This window comes from Puma concolor, chromosome E1 (genome assembly GCF_028749965.1).
Source record: "Puma concolor isolate L17-30 chromosome E1, mPumCon1.1.hap2, whole genome shotgun sequence".
NCBI classification, from domain to species: domain Eukaryota; kingdom Metazoa; phylum Chordata; class Mammalia; order Carnivora; family Felidae; genus Puma; species Puma concolor.
Genome location: NC_141680.1, coordinates 7,936,799 through 7,957,925, shown reverse-complemented (window position 1 = coordinate 7,957,925; position 21,127 = coordinate 7,936,799). Strand labels below are relative to the sequence as shown.

Here is a 21,127-nt window from a genome sequence, read left to right as displayed (position 1 = left end):
CATAGAATAAAGTCATCCATAGTAAGGAAGGGCACTCAACCGTGAGACCTGATGACCCCAAGGACAGAGACTGGAGGAAACGAAGAGTCATAGTGTTTCTCTGGGTTTGGGGTGGAGTCCTTGTTTTCGTTTTCATTTTTGTTTTTCTATATTCTTCCCTTTCTGGACAGAAATCTCATCTAGCACCATGGACTTTAAAAAATCTCTTGAGGCTGATGACTCCCAAATTTCTATCTCAAGACCAGTCTTTTCTCCTCTGATGTTTGGACTCACACACTCAAAGAGGTTGATTTTATACTTCCATGTGGATGTCTTGTAGATATCTCTAATGGAACATAGCCAAAATGGAGCCTTTGATTTTCTTTCCCAGACTTGTTCCCTATCCCTGCCCCCCCCCACCACCAAATATTCCCTCTTCCAGTGAATGCTGCACCATCTTGCCAACTATTGAGGACAAAAACATGATTCCTCAAATTTTCTAAATACATACATCAAATAGGTAAGGTAATGGTTACCTTCATTCTTCCCTCTTGCCCCATTTCCACCCAATTTAACTGTGATGCCCACATGGACATTGGATCTTGTCATTTCATTATAATAGGTCTTCAAAGGTCATCCATGGCTTTTACACTATGACCTACATGCCTTATCTATCTTTCAAATCCCCATGTGCTCCAGCTGGTTAATCCAATATGACTAGTGCCATTATAAGAAAAGAAGAAGAGAGACACAGACACATAGGTAGAAGATGGCCATGTGATGACTGAGGCAGAGACTGGAGTGATGTGTCTACAAAGCAAAGATTGCTGGCAATACCAGAAGCTAGAAGAAGGAAGGAAATAGTCTTCCCTAGACCTTGGTTATTGATTTCTAGCCTCCAGAATTGTAGACAATAAATTTCTGTTGTTTTTAGCCTCCCTGCTCATGGTACTTTATTACTCCAGCCCTAGGAAACGAAGACAGACTCACTGCTCTCATCACGTCACTCCCTCTCAGTCACGCTGGCCATTCTTCTTCCTCACCACATCAAGCTCACTCTTCTCTTTCTTTGGAAAAAAAATGTATTTTCCCTTGATGTTCTCGTGCTGATTCCTTCTTGTCATCCAGATAGCAGCTTAAATCTCACCTCCTCTGAGAGGACTTGTCAGAAAACCAAACCCAATGTAGTCAACACCCACTATCTATTCCGCACCACCTGGCACCTGGTTCCGATTCTCTGCTTACAATGTTAACACTACATGACCCTTGTCTTACTCGTTTGTTTAGTGCCAGGGACCACCTCTGCATGTAAACCCCATAAAGCAAAATCCTCTTGTCTCCTGTGAATCCCTGGAATAGTTGCCCCCACTTTGCAGATACTCCATGAATATTTGTTTACCATAAATGGGCCAGTTACAAAAATGAAAAGGTCTTCACCAAAGTGAAGCTGGTTTGAGCAACCAGACAGTCGGGAATAGACCAGGAGTAGTTCGACTGGATCTTTGAGACAGAGAGGGTAGAGGCTTTTTGATGAAAGGAGCAAGAATCCTCAAAAGAAGATTGCCCTCCTACCGGTGACGGGGATCTCAGCCCGTGTTCAGTGCTGAGCCTCCGGCGGGAGGGGACGTGATCGGGTGTGTTCCATCAGGCCCACCGCTTTTCCTCTGCAAATATTTATGCTCTGAGCTCCCCCTCGCCCAGGCCTGATGGGAGCCCGGGAAGGCTGTGTGCTAGCACAGGGCCTAATGGAGACATCACACTGCTATTAGCACAGATGGTTGTCATATGTATGCAAATGAGAAACAAATTGAATTTGGTGTCCTCTCTCACCAGCTGTCCTATCAAGGAACGCTCCCACAGCAGCCAAAGAGCTGCTGCTATACTACTCATCTGTCACCACAGATTAATTACAATGAGGACATTAATCACCATTTGTTTCTAGTACAAAGGAAAATATCTTGTTTCTCAAGTACGTCCTGTTAAAAGAAGGTGTCCGGCCTTGTAGAAACAAGGCCCAACAAGGGCTTGAGGCTTCATTAGTTAGGGACAAGAGGCCAACGGCTGGTGAAAAGCCCTAGGCTGTGCGCTGCCTTCAGAGCTATTGGCCAGTAAGGAGTCGAGGAGAGGCGGCGAGCCTGGGGAACAAGGAAGGACAACTAGCTAACTCTCACTTTATCTGATGCCCCAACGGCCTGCAGTTTATTTATTTATTTTTTTTTTCAACGTTTATTTATTTTTGGGACAGAGAGAGACAGAGCATGAACGGGGGAGGGGCAGAGAGAGAGGGAGACACAGAATCGGAAACAGGCTCCAGGCTCTGAGCCATCAGCCCAGAGCCCGACGCGGGGCTCGAACTCACGGACCGCGAGATCGTGACCTGGCTGAAGTCGGACGCTTAACCGACTGCGCCACCCAGGCGCCCCCGGCCTGCAGTTTAAAGGTGTTAATTAACTTTGGTTAGTGGATCTTCCAGCGGATCACAAGGCACCCAAAATAGGTGTTTCCAATGGACTATTATTACCATTGTTTGGTAGAAGGACGATGGGTAAGACACCAGCCAGAGATTCCAGAGACCAGCCTTCCCTCTTGACCATTTGTCTAGTCCTTGTTTAGAAATTGGATTTGAGTAATGGTTTTTCATCTATTGGGAAAGTCAGCACCCACGTGACTATTTAGTGAATACAATCGAAATAGATGTCTGAACATAACTTTACATACAGTTATGGTAGATGAATGGATTCTCTGAAGCCTTTCTACACACTCACGTTAAGGAGGTTCTGATGAGGGGCACCTGGGTGGCTCAGTCGGTTGAGCGCCCAGCTCTTGATTTCAGCTCAGGTCATGATCTCATGCTTCGTAAGTACAAGGCGCCCATTGGGCTCTGCACTGACAGTGTGAAGCCTGCTTGGGATTCTTCCTTTCCTTCTCTCTCTCTTTCCCTCCCCTACCCCCCCTTCTCTCAAAATAAATAAAATTTAAAAATTATTTTAATTTTTTTTTCAACGTTTTTTTTTTATTTATTTTTGGGACAGAGAGAGACAGAGCATGAACGGGGGAGGGGCAGAGAGAGAGGGAGACACAGAATCGGAAACAGGCTCCAGGCTCTGAGCCATCAGCCCAGAGCCCGACGCGGGGCTCGAACTCACGGACCGCGAGATCGTGACCTGGCTGAAGTCGGACGCTTAACCGACTGCGCCACCCAGGCGCCCCCGGCCTGCAGTTTAAAGGTGTTAATTAACTTTGGTTAGTGGATCTTCCAGCGGATCACAAGGCACCCAAAATAGGTGTTTCCAATGGACTATTATTACCATTGTTTGGTAGAAGGACGATGGGTAAGACACCAGCCAGAGATTCCAGAGACCAGCCTTCCCTCTTGACCATTTGTCTAGTCCTTGTTTAGAAATTGGATTTGAGTAATGGTTTTTCATCTATTGGGAAAGTCAGCACCCACGTGACTATTTAGTGAATACAATCGAAATAGATGTCTGAACATAACTTTACATACAGTTATGGTAGATGAATGGATTCTCTGAAGCCTTTCTACACACTCACGTTAAGGAGGTTCTGATGAGGGGCACCTGGGTGGCTCAGTCGGTTGAGCGCCCAGCTCTTGATTTCAGCTCAGGTCATGATCTCATGCTTCGTAAGTACAAGGCGCCCATTGGGCTCTGCACTGACAGTGTGAAGCCTGCTTGGGATTCTTCCTTTCCTTCTCTCTCTCTTTCCCTCCCCTACCCCCCCTTCTCTCAAAATAAATAAAATTTAAAAATTATTTTAATTTTTTTTTCAACGTTTTTTTTTTATTTATTTTTGGGACAGAGAGAGACAGAGCATGAACGGGGGAGGGGCAGAGAGAGAGGGAGACACAGAATCGGAAACAGGCTCCAGGCTCTGAGCCATCAGCCCAGAGCCCGACGTGGGGCTCGAACTCACGGACTGCGAGATCGTGACCTGGCTGAAGTCAGACGCTTAACCGACTGCGCCACCCAGGCGCCCCTAAAAATTATTTTAAAAAAGAGAAGGTTTTGATGAGATTGTCTCTGCTCCCTGCTTTCCTTATATCACCACCGTGAGATTCGTTCCTTAACTACCCATCTTTAGCTTTTGTAGGTTGTGATGCTCAATTTTAGCCATTCATGTGTTCATTCATTCATTCAACAAACATTTGGACGCTGTACTGGATGATAGACATATCTATCACCAGATGTCATCCTGGTTCTCATGAATTTTACTACTGTCTAGTAGGCAGATAGACAGTAACCAAATAAGCACAAAAATACGTATGAAACTTCCATCATGAGTACGGACTGCAACAGAGAATCACATGGCACCATGGGAACATATAATAGGAAGATCCAACTTTCTCTGGAGTAGAGGAAGCTTCCTTGAAGAAAGGGCAATTACGTGAAGATCTGAAGTATGACGCATAGCTAACCAGGCAAACGCAGATGTCAGCAAAGTCCCCTGTGAAGAGAACAAAGCTTTAAGGTAGAAGAATTAATGGCTTGCTCAAGAAACTAAAAATAAGGGCAATACAAATGGTTTTCAGAGTGGCATGGAGAGATTCGTGACCAGAGCACAGGAGGGTCCTTGTAGGACCTCTTGTAGGTCCTCTTGAAGAAGACTGTCTTTATTCCAAGAACAATGGATAATCACCGCAGGGCTCTAAGCAACACAGGGAGCTGATCAGATTTGCATTTTGAAAAGCTTATTCATCTTTGACATGAGAAACATATATTGGTTCATGTAGTATCCTTGGCTATGAAGAATTTTGGACCAAGAGTCAATCATCTTGGGCTTCCATACTGGACCAGGTAAGGGATTCGACAGAAACAGGGTATTTTTCTATAGAGTAACTATAGAGTGAGTTACTAATAATGAGTGAGGGGGGGGAATTCAAAGGTTCAGTGTTATTTCAAGAACTGAAATACAGTTGGGTGGAGGGGAATCAGGAGCATTTAAGTCAAGTTTTGTAGGAGTCTTCTCTTCAGAGGATACAGGGTCAGTTTTTTGGGAGTCGGGAATTTCACAGGGGAGACGAACCAAGGTGGAGAAGTGAGAACAGAGAAATGAAGACGGCAAGAGGGGTGCATCTCAGGGGCATACGTGAAGGAGAGGAGAAATCACCCTTGGGAATTTAAGCTGTGCTGCCTGCCAACTTCTAGAAGAAGTTTTTTCAAGGTTGGCTAATCAAGGTTTCCGGGTTGACAATGGTGTTAGTAGGAAAACAAGAAGCTGCTCTTCACAGTCAATAATTAACATGAAATTTGTGTTAATTCTAACCAGTATGTGACCACATACTTTAACCACAGTATATTAAAGGAGGCCTGTGGGAATAAAGTCACATCAACAGCAGACACTTTAACCTAGCATAAAAAGTTGACAGAAAGTAGCAATTATATTCTTTGTGTTGTATAAAATAGAATTCTAGTTGCCCAAAGGAGCAATGAAAATATTGGAGAGAAAGGAACGTCTGATAGATTACAGAAATCTAACCAGAGGAAAATAGTTTTATTTTATTATTATTTTTTTAATATGAAATTTATTGTCAAATTGGTTTCCATACAACACCCAGTGCTCATCCCAAAAGGTGCCCTCCTCAATAAGGAAAATAATTTTAAAAATATACGTAAAGATATTCATCAAGAGATGGGGGAAAATAATCAACCCACCCCCACAAGAGTAGTGATTAAAAAAATAGTCAACTATACAAAGGACCACTATGCAGTAAGTTTTTTTTTTAATCTTTATTTATTTTTGAGAGAGAGAGAGACAGAGCATGAGCGGGGGAGGGGCAGAGAGGGAGACACAGAACCGGAAGCAGGCTCCAGGCTCCGAGCTGTCAGCACAGAGCCGGACGCGGGGCTCGAACCCATGAAAGTGAGCTCACGACCTGAGCCAAAGTCAGATGCTTAACCGATTGAGCTACCCAGGCACCCCTATGCAGTAATTTTAAAAGGACGATTGAGATGAATATTTATTCGCGTGAAAATATGTCCATGGTATAATCCACGGAGTGACTTAAAAATATTATTTTTCACCGTTCGATCCTATTGATATAAATAAATATTTATAGAAGCCTGATCAGATGGGGACTATCTTACCTCTTCGCCACCAAATTTACAGACCTGACTAGTTTGTGTGTTCTCCATCTTCCCTCTTGGTTCCAAAGAGGAGGGATCCCCGTTCCCATCAAAGGCTGACCTTGCTTTTGACTCATCTGGACTCCATGCCTTCTTGTTTCCCCTTACTGCACCTGCAGGAACCATGGTTTTCTCCTTCCTCGTGAAACTCTTCTTTTCTGTTAGGACATCCCCATCACTGTAGTCAAAAGCTCTCCATTCTCGGGGCGCCTGGGTGGCGCAGTTGGTTAAGCGTCCGACTTCAGCCAGGTCACGATCTCGCGGTCTGTGAGTTCGAGCCCCGCGTCAGGCTCTGGGCTGATGGCTCGGAGCCTGGAGCCTGTTTCCGATTCTGTGTCTCCCTCTCTCTCTGCCCCTCCCCCATTCATGCTCTGTCTCTCTCTGTCCCAAAAATAAATAAATGTTGAAAAAAAAAAAAATTAAAAAAAAAAAAAAAGCTCTCCGTTCTCCCATCTCCTACAGCCGCTGCTGCATCATTTATGCTCATCTCTTCAGAGCAGAACTCAAAAATGTCGCTGTGAAGTTCTTTCCACCGCAGTTCACTCCAGTCTGGCTTCTGTCCCTACCACTCTTTTCAAGGTTGCAAACCGCTTCCCTGTTGTCACATGCATTGGTCACTTCTCTAACCTCATCTGATTCACCCACGGGCATGTGGTACCATTGACCTTCTCTCAAAACCCTTCGTCTCTGGCTTTCTTATCTTCAATGGCCACAACTTCTCAAATCGATGTCCGATGTCGACCGTTTCAAAGTTTGCCTGAGATTCCTCTTTCCCAGATTCGGTGCTCTCAACTCTGCCTGTACATAAGCATCATCTGGGTTTGGCTTCTAAATGCAGGGCTGCCTGGGCCCCAGACAAGGGAAATGAGAATCTCCAGGTGTGGGGCTCTGGCTTTCGCAGGTTTTTGATTTTTTGATTTTAGAGAAAGCACGAGTGGGGAAAAGGGACAGAGGGGACGAGGGAGAATCTCCAGCAGGCTCCAGACTCAGCTCAGAGCCCCACACGAGGCTTGACCCCACGACCCTAGGATCATGACCTGAGCCCAAATCAAGAATCAGATGCCCAACCGACTGAGCCACCCAGGTGCCCCCTGGCTTTGGCAGGTTTTAAAAGCTTCCCAGGTGACCCTTACGTGCACTCAGAGCTGAGAACCACTGCCCTATGTGGTCTCATTCAGTTCCACGGTTTTACATGTTACTATCATAAGGCCAAATTACTACTAAATATATAACTTCAGCCCCTGGGCGGAGCTCCCTGGGAGAACGGAGCCAGTTCAGTCTGAAGGGAACTCCCTGTCCCTTGATGGCCCTGCTCTCGTCCTGGGACTGGGGGCGGGGCGATCGACGCTAACATAGCAAGAGAACCACACTGGACTTCTTTGACATCTCACACTCAGCATTCAGAAGAACAGAACTTCTCGTTCAGAAACATCTGCACAGATTTCACAAATCCCTAAACCTTCACTGGCTCCACAGTGACATCCAGTTTGGCTTGGACAAAAGATGAATAGAGACAATAATGCCTTCATTCTAAATCCTTATTGGCTGTGCAAGCCTCTCTCATGCTACTCCAAGTTTACAAGGCTTCCATATGAATATGACCTCATGTTCACCTCCCCCCCCCCACCCCCCGCCCACCATCAATAGCACCAGGTAAATTCTCCTTTGGCTACTTTGCAGTTCTGTACCGTTAGGATCTGGGTCAATCTGTTCTCTGGTAACTGCCTTCCCGTCCTATTCCAGACTCTCAGGGACACTTGCTAGTTTTTTCGAGGTGACTCCCTATTCACTCCCATATCCTTGTGGGATGGTTAATTTTATGTGTCAAGTTACCTGGCCCACAGCTACCTTGTTTGGTCAAACAAGGTATTGGTCAAATACCTTGATATTTGGTCAGCCATTATTCTGGGTATTTCCCTGAGAGTGTTTTTGCATGGGATTGACATTTGAATCAGTAGGCTCAGTAAAACAATCGCTCTTCCCAATGCAGGTGGGCCTGGAAAAATCAGTTGACGGCCTCAGCAGAATAAAAAGTCTGACTGTCCCCCGAGTAAGAGAATTCCCCCTGCTTGACTACCTTCAAACTGAGACATCAGCTATTTCCTGCCTTCAGCCTCGAATGGAAACATTGGCTTTTCCTGGGTCTTGAACTGTTTTAAGGCCTCCTAAAGCTGGCCTTATCCGTGGCTGAATGGAGTTCTTTTAAAATGTGCCCAGGTGGGGCGCCTGGGTGGCTCAGTCGGTTAAGCGGCCGACTTCGGCTCAGGTCATGATCTCGCAGTCCGTGAGTTCGAGCCCCGCATCGGGCTCTGGGCTGACAGCTCAGAGCCTGGAGCCTGTTTCAGATTCTGTGTCTCCCTCTCTCTGACCCTCCCCCGTTCATGCTCTGTCTCTCTCTGTCTCAAAAATAAATAAATGTTAAAAAAAAATTTAAAAAAAAAAAAAAATGTGCCCAGGGGCGCCCGGGTGGCTCCGTCGGTTAAGCGTCTGACTTCGGCTCAGGTCATGATCTCGTGGTTCGTGAGTTCGAGCCCCGTGTCGGGCTCTGTGCTAACAGCTCATAGCCTGGAGACTGCTTCAGATTCTGTGTCTCCCTCTCTCCCTGCCCCTCCCCCCACTTGCACTCTGTCTCCCTCTCTCAAAAATAAATAAACATTAAAAAAATATATTAAAATGTGTCCATAACAACACCCACCATTTATGAAGCTCCTACTCCATGTCTGCCATTGTAAACTGTATCACCTCCGGTCCTTGTGCAAATCATTGCAAAAAGAAGTAAATGTTTTTGTGAGCTCAAAGTCGCAGAGTTGACCAGCAGCAGAGCGGGAATGTAAACAGCAATGTGTGATTTCTGAGTCAGGGCCCTCTCGTACCCATTTCATACTGGACCCACCTACCATCGCTTTCCTGTCCATGTGCCTAAATGCAAACTGCTGTTAACGTCCTTCTCGAAAGGTGGGTGCAACACAAGCTTACGCTTCTACATGTATATCTATATGCACATGTATTATTTTGGTGGGCATAAATAGTACCACACTAGACCTAGCTTTTTCTTTTTTACACTTTGCTTCTTACTTTCAATGATAAATCATGGAAGTGGGGTCCCTATCAGCGTAGTTGGAGAGCACTTTTTTTTTTTTTAATGTTTATTTATTTTTGAGAGGGAGACAGAGCGTGAGCAGCAGAGGGACAGAGAGAAAGAGAGAGGGAGACACAGAATCTAAAGCAGGCTCCAGGCTCCAAACTGTCAGCACAGACCCCAACGTGGGGCTTGAACCCACAGACCAGACCACGAGATCGTGACCTGAGAGGAAATCAGATGCTTAACCTGCTGAGCCACCCAGGAGCCCCTGTCACCTTTTTAAATACTTTTTTTCAAATTTACTTGCCCTTTTGTGGACTAGAGGAGTAAAGTCAAGCCCCTATGATTGTGTCTACTTATCTAGGTATTTCCTGTTCATTTCCTTTATGATATGATAATAATACATAATAACAGTAATAATGCTGTTATTTGGCAAATAGTCAATAACTTTTAGGGCTTCAAACTTATTCTTTTCAAATGTTCTTCTTTGATTCATTGAAGTCTTTTTACCTGGAATGTAATTTTATCTCTTAAGATCCTGACCAATTTTTTGTTTGGGTTTTTATTTGCCTGTCTTTGTGTATTCAACCTTTCTTGGTCCTTTTGAGTTAGATTCATCTATTTACACAGTACAACTGGGGTTTTAGGGATTCCTGGGTGGCTCAGTCTGTTTAAACCTAGGACTCCTGATCTCAGCTCAGGTCATGATCTCATGGTGTATGGGATTGAGCCCCACATCAGGCTCTGCACTAACAGGACAAAGCCTGCTTGGGATTCTCTCTCTCCCTCTCTCTCTGCCCCTCCCCTGCTACACTCTGTCTCTCTCTCAAAAATAAATAAGCATTTAAAAACAAAATTAAAAAAAAAACTGGGGTTTTTCTCTGTGATTGAGCCTCTTTTTTTTTTTAACGTTTATTTCTTTTTGAGACAGAGAGAGACAGAGCATGAACAGGGGAGGGGCAGCGAGAGAGGGAGACACAGAATCAGAAACAGGCTCCAGGCTCTGAGCAGTCAGCCCAGAGCCCGACGCGGGGCTCGGGCTCACTGACCGCGAGACCGTGACCTTAGTTGAAGTCAGACGCTTAACTGACTGAGCCACCCAGGCGCCCCGAGCCTCTTTTCTTTTAAAGAGTGAGCGGTGGCCATTTATATCACAACAAATAATGTTTTTGTAGTTCCATAATACATTTTATGTTAAGTCCTGTGTTTTTCTTGATCTCTTGTGTGGGTGTTTTTTAAAATCTGTGTCTATCATTGAATTTTCTTGGCATCTGGAGTGTGTTTTGATAATTTGGAAATGTTATACTTCAAGAATTCGTTTTGTAAACGTAAAGATGCATATTATACATTTATGTATGGCATTTAAATATCTATGTAAACATTTAAATATCTACAAAAAAAAAAAAACCCAAAATTGGTATGCTACAATATCTCCACGTTTTCCCCTTAGCTTCAACAACCCAGTTTTAGTTGACTACTATTTTTCAGTGTTTATCTTATAGCTGTTAAGTATACTTATAATTTCATGACTCAATATTCCATCTTTTTAAAAAAACTTTAAGCTTATTTTACTTATTTTGAGAGAGAGATAGAGAGAGAGAGAGAGAGAGAGAGAGAGAGAGAGCATAGGAGGGGCAGAGAGAGAGGGAGAGGGAGAGAATCCCATTGTCAGCACAGAGCCTGATGTGGGGCTCGAACTCCCGAACTGTGAGATCATGACCCAAGCCAAAATCAAGAGTCAGTTGTTTAACTGACTGAGCCACCCAGGAGCCCCGATATTCCATCTTTAAATGATGTCTTGCCTCACCCTCCATGGCTTTTGAGCTTCTGTCTGCCTTTTCCTTCACATTTTTGTTGGTGATTTCATTTAGCACATTTAGAGTTTGAATTACTTTTTATTCTGAACCATTATCCACTGTTATTTTAATCTTAGCCCTACAATTTCATTAGTCTTTTTCCCCCATTTATTTCTAGTTAGCTGAGGTTTATCCTCTGATAGTTTTTCTTCTTCTCCTTCTCCTTCACCTTCTTTTTCTCCTCCTTCTCCTTCTCCTTCTCCTTCTTCTTCTCCATCTTCTTTTGGAAATACCAATTATTTTTAAAGTATAACATTTGTACCTTTCTTGTCTATTCTCACCTCTTCCATTCTTTTAAACTCTGCTTATTCCAAGTCATTGTCCTTCCTTTCCTTGCTTCTGTTGTCCGTATCCCTTACCATGTTTGCGATGGTGTTTATTCCCCCACGTGCGACTCTTAATGTGTGGCCTTTGTGGATTTAGTTTTCTTTCATTCTTTTCCCCTAATAATTTCCAACTCATGTTTTATTTCTTTCTATCACATCACTTATCCTTATCACATACAAGAACCCTTGTATGTATGCTTTGTGTTTTTAGCTAATAAAGGTGACTGTTTCATTAGGGTTCTTATTGAATGATATGCTTGATTAATTTTCCTCAGCCCCATGGCAACATTTTGTTGGTGAATGTTCCTCATCTTTCATTTGTCTTTCTTGTTCTTTTTTTCTACTCATCGTTGAGCAGGTGCAATCCTTCCTGGCCCTGCAATTTGTAGGAGGTGGGGAGAAATGCTCCAGGCTTGCAGAAATTCTCTTCATGATAATAGGTTTTATTTAAAAAAATTTTTTTTAATGTTTATTTATTTTTGAGAGAGAGAGAAAGAGACAGAGTGCGAGCAGGGGAGGGTCAGAGAGAGAGGGAGACACAGAATTGGATGCAGGCTCCAGGCTCTGGGCTGTCAGCACACAGCCCGACGCAGGGCTCGAAACCACAAACTATGAGATCATGACCTGAGCCAAGGTCGGACATTGAACCGACTGAGCCACCCAGGCACCCCATCATGATAATAGGTGTTAAATGTGAGCAGGCTCTTCTAGTTAGTACTTCCCCCTGACCATGCAGGGTTGGCAGTGAATGTGCTGTGGATAGTACAGATGTCTTTCTCCTTCACTCCACTCCCTGCAGAATGGCTTGCCTATGTGATTCCTCAACCTGCCCCACCTTCCTCATTTCTACAGAGTGCCAGATCAAGTTGAGAGAAACTTCCCTACCAACCTGCTCACTTACCTCCATTTTTCCAAATGGTTTCCCCACCACTCCCATTTCCATTGGAAAAGTGCTCTGCCAACTTCACTGGAGATGAGATGTGTAGCCTTGAGTACCCTCTCTGCCTCTTCTCCAGAGTCAGATCTTCATTTCATTTTCTTACATCCAGTGGATACTCATCATTCACAGATTCTGTGTTTGTGAATTTTCCCTTTCACTAAAATTCATGTGTAACCCCCGAATCGAGACCTGTGGCACTTTTGTGGTCATCCAAGGACATGCTTAGAGTGACGAGCATGAATTCACTCAACACACACACAGTCCTGGCTGAGGTCGAACAAGGTGACACTCTGTTTTCTTAGCTCAGCTTTCAGACTATAAACAAGTATCCCTTTTAGTGCCACGTTATTTGCATTTTGGAGCTGGTTGTTGATGACTTTGCTGTTTAAAATGGCCCCAAACACGGTGCTAAAGTGGTGTCCAGTGTTCCTAAATACAAGAAGGCTGTGCTGTGCCTTATGGAGAGACTACATGAGCTGGAGATGCTTTGATCAGGCGTGATCTGGCCATGAGTTCAATGTTAATGAATCAGCAATACCAAGTAAGGAGTTTTTAAACAGAAACACACAAAAGACAAGGTTAAGTATGGATTGATTGATGAAAATGTAGTGACCGGGGGCTTACAGGACCCTATCCCTGTGTTTCCCTTGGAAGCATTGGTTCAGTACCCACTAATTTGGTGTTCTCGGTGACTTTACAGAACAGAGCTACCACAAATAACCAGACACAATTGTATTGTCATTTTAGGGTACTGATGTCTCCCGGTTACATCCAGGGCAGAGTTTTTTTGACCGTCCTTGTTTTTTGGTTGTTTGTTTTTTTTTGTTTGTTTGTTTTGTTTTGTTTTGTTTTTTTGCTTGGGGTGATTTATGAGAAAAGCTGGGGGTAATTGCCACATCTTGCCATTGTAGACCTGGGTAGGGCTTATTTGAAGGCTTTATCTTTTAGGCAAATTACCCTGAGAAGGTGGAGGGTGCCGGGCAGGAAGCTGAGGATCAGAGGAGAGAGAGCTGAAGAGAATGGGGAGAAAATGAGGAGGCTGAGAAGGGAGTCGGTCACAAAGCCCCCTGGGTAAGTCCCCGAGCATAAGTATTCGCAGTCAGGTAGTTTAAAGTCTGATCTGGACGCCGCCATTTGTTACCTCTGTGACGCTGGATAGGTTATTGAGCTGGGAGTCTGTTCCCTCTTTTGCAAATGTTGATCATACGGCACAATTGTGAGATTATATATTTAAAGACTGTGTATGGAAAGCGTCTGTTACCCAGTAGGAACTCAGCGTTTATGAGTTCACTCCTCATTCACTTAGGGAGGCAGCCTATTTGGGAAAGCTCATACAACTGCATTTCTGACTTCTCTCAGAATCGGTTTATGATCCATGCCCAACAAAATCAATCTCAAAGTCACACTTGTTTATTACCCAAAGTGCTATTACCCTGCTTGATCACTCTCCTTGTCGCCGGGCTTGGGAATGAATAGCTCTCAGCTATTTTCCAAAATCAGATTTACTCTGAGCAAATGAAGATTTGCCCCCAGTAACAATATTAGAGAGGGCATGCTGCAGCTTTGAGGACACGGAGGGATTCCGGAGATGTGGATACCAAGACATCACTGCTTATGCACAGCCTCGCAGGGTTCCTGCATAAAAGGAGGCAGCACATATCAGGATGCCAAGGTTCTGACATGTTTATTCTTTCAACATCAGCCTAATGTCATTAGTGTTACACCTGGTAGGTCTCAGCTGGTGTGGCCCAGCCAATTAGGCTCAGGAGACCTCCCATGATGGTGTGAAAATTGGTGACACAGTCAGGGGGTTACTCCTGACTGGGGTCCCGCTGCTGTCTGTTCACCAGCCATGTCCCAGAAGTGTCTGTGTCAGGGACCTGACAAGCAGGTGAGGGCATTCCGGGGCTTTCTCTAGAGGGGACTTGACTTTCCCAGGCAGGAACTGTTTTGGTCACTCTGTCCTCCGATCGGGAATTAGAGTCACTGGATGGAAAGAAAGAAGCAGCCAGAAGACAAGACTTTGGTGGTATGATCAGAATTATAAGGAAAGGTTAAGACTCTGCTTCTCCCAGCAGGAGAGTTTGATACGGTTAGGGACATGGAAGGACAAGGAAAGAGCCCAGATCAACCCTCTGGACTCATCACTGGCCACACAATTATGCTTTCTGCGTTCTCTCTTATGCTAAACGTGGGTCCTCTTGGCCTCCCTCCCCCGCCTCCCAAAAGTGATGATAATGCTGCTTACTCCCCTTCCACAAATGCTCCAAAACTACGGGGGTCCTTCCCACAGTTTATCAGTCAGTGGCACTCTAACCCTGTAGAAGTGATTCTGTTATTTCATCCATCCAACAGAGGAGTTAACCGAAGATCAGCAACGCTGAGGAACTTCTCCAAGGTCACCCAGCTGGCAATGGCAAAACTGGGGCTCAAATCTGAATCTGTCTTACTGCCCAAGTTCAGGCTCGTTTCATGCGCAAGGGCTGCGGTGAGGTCCTGCAAACACGGGCAGTGGTTGGAAGTGCCTGTGTCCCTTTTCTCACTGGGCGAAACCAGTGGTCCTCTGCTCTGGCTACATACAGAATTACACGGACATCATGGACCTTAGCAATGCTGTCTTCCTGGAGGGAGAGCCCTTCAGCCTCATTTTGAAGTCCTCATTGTATTCTGAAGAGTAAACTCCTTCTCTTCTGTACAGAGTACGAATATAGACGCTATCTGAAAGTTTGAGACGAAATATGAAGAATTGGCTTTTTAAGTACAGGAGACTGTATTGCCCACCCAAAACTCTTGAATCATCTTTTGGCGTGCCAAAAACACCAAGCCAGTTCAGTTAGGCAAGAAAGGGGCATTATTAGAATGATCTTGGAGTATTTCATGAAATCAAATGATGGAGGCATCTGAAATTTAGGAAGATATTGAATCTCTGGAGAAGCCAGAATAATATATATGTCCTATCTATCTATCTATCTATCTATCTATCTATCTACCTACCTATCTTTGATTTGTTCCACATTTTGGTGTTATTCTTCCCTCTTCTTATATACAAGTAGTTCCCAAAGTGTGGTGCGCAGACCAACAGAATCAACATTACCACAAAGCTTGTTACAAACGCATATTCTCAGACCCGGCCCCAGAATCAGAAACAGGGTTAGGGCTCCACAATGTGTATTTTTACAAGCGCTTATAGTAATTCTGCTGCTCAATAAAGATTAAAGAAGTGTTGCTATGGTCCACACCCCTCAGTTTTCCACGTGACAGAAAATAGCCCATGACATCACCCATCTTTTACACGCTATGGGTTCAGCCGTGTCAAAAAGTCTGGGTTGACTGTCATTTGTTCTCAAATTAAAATTTATTTAGAAGGGACCCACTGATTGAGTTTTGATTATCAACCCACAGTTCCTGGAGCATGAACTACAGTGGATAGAAGTGGATAGAGGGGTAGAAGTGGATAGAGAAGACAAGTACCATTGTATAGACATGGCTACTCCAACTGCAACCAGATAAATGGTAGAGAAGGGGGCAATACCCAGGGGAAAGATGCTGGGTGAGTGGTCTAATAATAAGCACAGAAATCGTAGCAGTAGCAGTAAGAAGTATTAGCAGCCGTGGTAATACCTACTAGTAATCAATGAGTATTGACTCTTTGTCAGTCCTAGAGCTTGGCGTATTCTCTATAGGTTTTATCTAATTCTCACAACATCCCTGCAAAATAGGAAGTATTGATATTCATATTTTACGGATGAAGAATGGTTTAAAAAACTTGCTTGAACTGATATACCCGGTAAGCAGGGGAAGAATGTGGGCAATCTGTGACTTGGCCACACCGCTGTGTCCCAGCTCTAGATTTTGTCCGCTCTTAAGGGAAACAGGCCTTAGTGTGCGGGGTAGTTTGAGACTGGACAAGGTGATGTAGAGTGTCCGCAATTTACTCTGGCTGGGGTCAAGGCCAGCTAGACATAGAGGATTAAAGGCATTTTCACTACGCCTACGACAGGAGACCACACAGGGACAGAAAATGTCCCAGAGACATAACCAGTGAGGCTCTAAATGAGAGACTTGACTTGCAGTCACTACTTTCTTCTTAAAGTCCCCTCTCTATACTCCTCTGTGGCTTTGTGTGCGTATCACAACCATCTGAGATCGGATGTCCTGAAGGGACCGGTTCTTGAATACTATCGTGTGATGATGGGGAAGCCATTTCAGGAGAACTAAGGGCTTAAGAGTTTTGCACTTTCTCACTCACCTGGCATATTTGAACAACCTCACTGTTATTTATTTATTTTTTTTTTTGCAATCAAGTCTTTTAATTTGCCCCACCTGTGTCTGCTCCGTCCTAGCCTCAGCCCCTCTCCCGATGCTCTAGAAACTTCCAATGTATTTTTCTAGAACTCGTCCCTCCCCCAGCCCAGCGCATCAGGACACTCTTCCTGTTCCAATATGGCCCCTCCTGCCAGCTGTCCTTCCCCGACACCAGGCTCCCTACACCCTGTCCTTTGGGTTCCTTTTCTCCCCTGTTTTCCCACCAGTTTCTCCTCTTCAAAATAAATCTGGATTGTAAGCCTGCCTGCCTTTCTTTCCTTCCCCCACTCTTCCTTCCTTTTCTTTCTCACCTTGCAGGCAGCTATACAGAGAATCGGATTTCCCTCTTCTTGTAGCAACAACAAGAATACTCAAGAGCGTTTTTTTTTTATTTACTAAGAACAGAGGAAGGATGCTATCTTGTCTGGAATGGCCAGGAACAACTGATCCAATGGGGAGCTTTTCATCCCAGTCCCCACAGGGTACCTTGTGATGTTTTAATGGTCAAGACCAAACTTAATTCAAATCTAGCAGGCATTATTAGAAGTCATGTTGCCTAGTATGTCTTTATTGCTCTCATTTTAACTTATGAAGTGTAATAAGGTCACATTTCTGGAAATAGAACTCAGTAAGATACATTGGTTTAATTTGTAAAAGTAATCTCCCTTCATAGACGATATGTTTCATTCCACTTCAGCTAAAATCCACATCAATAGCAGAAAAATGTAACAGGCTTCAATTAGCCTCAATAATCCTTCTACATGATGATGAGCAGGGAAAAAAAAGAAACTGGTATTTCATATCTTCATCATTTAAGGACTTTGATGATACAAAAGAGATTGGCTCTATTTATTTTCCTGTTGCAGTACATGTCTTCTTGAAAGGTTGTAATATGATAAAATGAATTTTAATAAAACGGAGGTGGAAAGGATTCCTTGGAACTGAGTCAAGAAACTTTCAACTGGGTAGCAGAGAAGATGCAGGAGATCTTTCTGCAAACTGGAGGCTGGAATTGATCTGTGCTTGCATGAGCTTGGCTTGAAAACATGAGCAAAGCTCCAAGTATCGGGGAGAATCCTTGGCCTTGGGGAGTTGTGGATGGAATATTTCAGTGTTGAAAATCTCACTCGTAAACTGCTCAGGGTCAAACAGTTTTCAGTAGAGTATGAAAATAGCTCAGTTTTTTTTAAAGCCTTACCTAAGAAAGAAGTGTGGAATTTATAGCTCAATGGTCTAGGCAATTCGAGAAGGGGAGGGTCCAAGCAGAAGACCCAGGTTCTGGGAGTAGATGTACATCACAGGTGTATGATCTCCGTCCTCTTTTACTCATCTGTGAAACAGAAAAACACAACCAGGTCACTCTGGTAGGTTTTTCTCATTCCACTGCCACTCATCAGTGTCCGTAAAGAGTGAATCCTGACTATACATACATTGTGTAAAGATACGTAGCTGTAGGTCAAAAATGTCGACCATTGGTGACATTACATTTGATTCAATATGATGCTATGTAAATACTATAACCAAACTATATTAAAAAGTACTTTGTTCCTTTTTCTTGTATTTCAGGCATTTCTCCTGTTTTCATCCATTTTTTTTTTTCTACTTGCTGAAGCAGTTGGCTTTGTCAGGGGGGACTAAGTGTCCTGATCGTTTTAATTCATGACAACACACATGCGCACCCTGGGTGACATCTCTAGCAAAAGGCACAGACCTCTCTCTTGCCTGAACCAACACTCAAGTTCACGTATGGTCTAGCTTTTCTTTACCGTAAGTACCAAGAACCAATGGCTAATGAATAATTTCATGCAGGCTCCGAGGTGATACATAACAAGGGGGAGCGTTTCCACACCTACGACACTCAGGGTTCTAAAGTGCCAAAGACAGCGGTCGTTAGGATGGATAAAGACTTAGACAAGACCACTGATTGGCCCACCTAGAAATCATCGGTGCCCCCAAGAGCTGTTAGTATAGTGTGAATAGGACTGATACTTGACTGCAAAAGATAACAGTAATGAATGAGAAAAAAAAGCTGTAGGTCAAGCATCGGCTCAGTGTCTTAGCGGTTGAAAAGAAAAGTCACAGCAACAAGATGTTCTCCAGTGGGTACATGGATTAAACTGCGGTCCATCATGACATCCTAGTGCACTCTCAACACCGAAAAGAAATGAGCTATCAAACCATGAAAAGACGGGGAGGAAAGTTAAATGCGTATCACTAAGTACAGAAAGCCAACCTGAAAAGACTGCATACTGAGTGATTCTGAAGATCTGACATTCTGGAAAAGGCAAACCTATGGAGAGAGTAAAAAGACCAGTAGTTCCCAAGGGTTAGAGGGAAAGGAGGAGTGAGTATGTAGAGCACAGAGGATTTTTAGGGCAGTGAAAATACTCTGCCTAATATTATAATGATGGCTATATTTGTCTAAACCCATAGAATCTACACCCCCAAGAGTGAGCCCTAATGTAAACTATGGACTCTGGATGATCATGATGTCTCAGTGTAAGTCCATCAATCATAACAAATGTACTACATGGGTGGGGGATGCTGATAATGGGGGAAGCTGTGGGGAAAGAGGATATATAGGAAATCTCTGTGCCTTCTGCCCAATTTTGCTGCGGACCTAAAATTGCTCTAAAATATGAAGGCTATTTACAAAGAGAAAGGCAGAGAAGTCAGAAGCTTGAGAAGTCAGTAGGGCTTAATGAAACGGATTTTCTTTCTGCTTTCACGTTAAAGGATAGGAAAAGATGATAGCATCCTTGAAGGCAGGAGGCAAGAGATTAAAGGTATGCACAAGACAGAGACAGAGAGACAGAGAGATCCACTTTTCCAAGGGGAAGTGTCCCCCTTTGAAAGAGGAAGAAAGGAATCGATACCGACTCAGAGAAAGCAACGACCACAGGGCTATGGTGTAACCTAGATAGCTACTGTCAAAAGAAGACGACCAGTTTGGGACGAGTGAAAATTACACAAAATTCGGTTGCAACGTCCATAAGTCAAGTTTCACTGGGACACAGACACACTTGTTTGTGTACATATTTTCTATGGCTGATTTTTGCTAAATTGGCAGAGCCGAGGACTTGCAGTGGAGGCTGGGTAGCCTGAAAAGCCTACTGATATTTATTATCTGCCCTTTACAAAAAAAAAAAAATTGCTAACCCTTGACCTAGAGCACCCAGTATTGAGATGGTGAAAATCTCAATCCAAAAGGTCACACCTCGGTTCACTCACATTTTATTGGCAAGAACTAACCATATGGACCCCCCCTCCCCCCATGCAAGGAGACTGGGAAATGGAGCCTCTGGCTGGGTAGGATCAACTCTACCCTTTCACACTGGGGGACACAAATCTATGTTGTTCAGGTCACCACGCCTGAAGCATGTACTTCTCAGGGTACAGATTCAAATGCCCTTTAGATATTTCTGCTCTCCAAAAACCATTTTCAACCGTGCCACCAGAGAAGGGGTGCGTGTGTGTGTGTGTGTGTGTGTGTGTGTGTGTGTATGGTAAGGGGGTTGGAAGTCTTCCCTTCTGCCTTTCTCGGTATTTCCTCATCCTGCCTGGCTCCAGTTGGCTTTCCTCAAGCTGTCACTCTTTCCCCCTCAGGCCTCTTCTCGCTATTGTGCTGAGTGACTCAGTTATGTCTGAGCTCCCAGCGCTAGATTATATACCTGGCCTCAGCAACACCAAAGGCAGGCACTTCTAAATTTTTTTTTTTTTTTTAAACGTTTTTTATTCATTTTTGGGACAGAGAGAGACAGAGCATGAACGGGGGAGGGGCAGAGAGAGAGGGAGACACAGAATCGGAAACAGGCTCCAGGCTCTGAGCCATCAGCCCAGAGCCCGACGCGGGGCTCGAACTCACGGACCGCGAGATCGTGACCTGGCTGAAGTCGGACGCTTAACCGACTGCGCCACCCAGGCGCCCCTCAAAGGCAGGCACTTCTAAACAGAATCTGCTGGTCTTAGAAGGACGTGGTCATTAGAAGTCACCAAAATATGCCTTCCAGGGATGTGAAGCAGCCGTCTCTATGAGAAAGATGGGCTGGGTGAAAAGCATTTCCTTTGTGCCCTTAACTTTTAAAGAAATTCAGGTAAAATATCAACACGTTCAACTCAACCACGTACGTACACAGTATTTTAGGGAGTCTTTTGGTGCCCAAGGGTGGCTTACCAGAGATTTAATATTCCTCCGTCAGCCACCACTTAAAGCTACCTAAAAGTCTAAGCAAAAATGCATTGCAAGCCCAGCCCACAGACTCTTACATTGTCTTGCCTAAGATTGCATCCCCCAAACCATTGCTCGATAGACATTCCGGAGTTCGCACTCTGCTACAAAATTAGCTAAAACAGTGCCTGCTCTCAAGGGAATCACAGCCCACTGGCAAGACAGGCTTTTATACATCTATGGATGATAGAAGGTAGACTAAAATCAGGGCTTCAATTGAGATCCAAACAAAGTACTCTGAGCAAACACGGGGGGTGGAGTGATTAAT

General features: G+C 44.3%; 1 long non-coding RNA gene across 1 annotated transcript in view; it reads left to right on the top strand.

The window, feature by feature from the left end:
* LOC147574048 (uncharacterized) overlaps positions 1–19,872 on the top strand; it is a 231,665-nt gene extending 211,793 nt beyond the window's left edge. The window contains exon 8 of the long non-coding RNA XR_015243861.1: positions 18,198–19,872. This is a non-coding gene — a long non-coding RNA (uncharacterized LOC147574048). The remainder of the gene's footprint in view (positions 1–18,197) is intronic.
* The last annotated feature ends 1,255 nt before the right edge of the window (positions 19,873–21,127 follow it).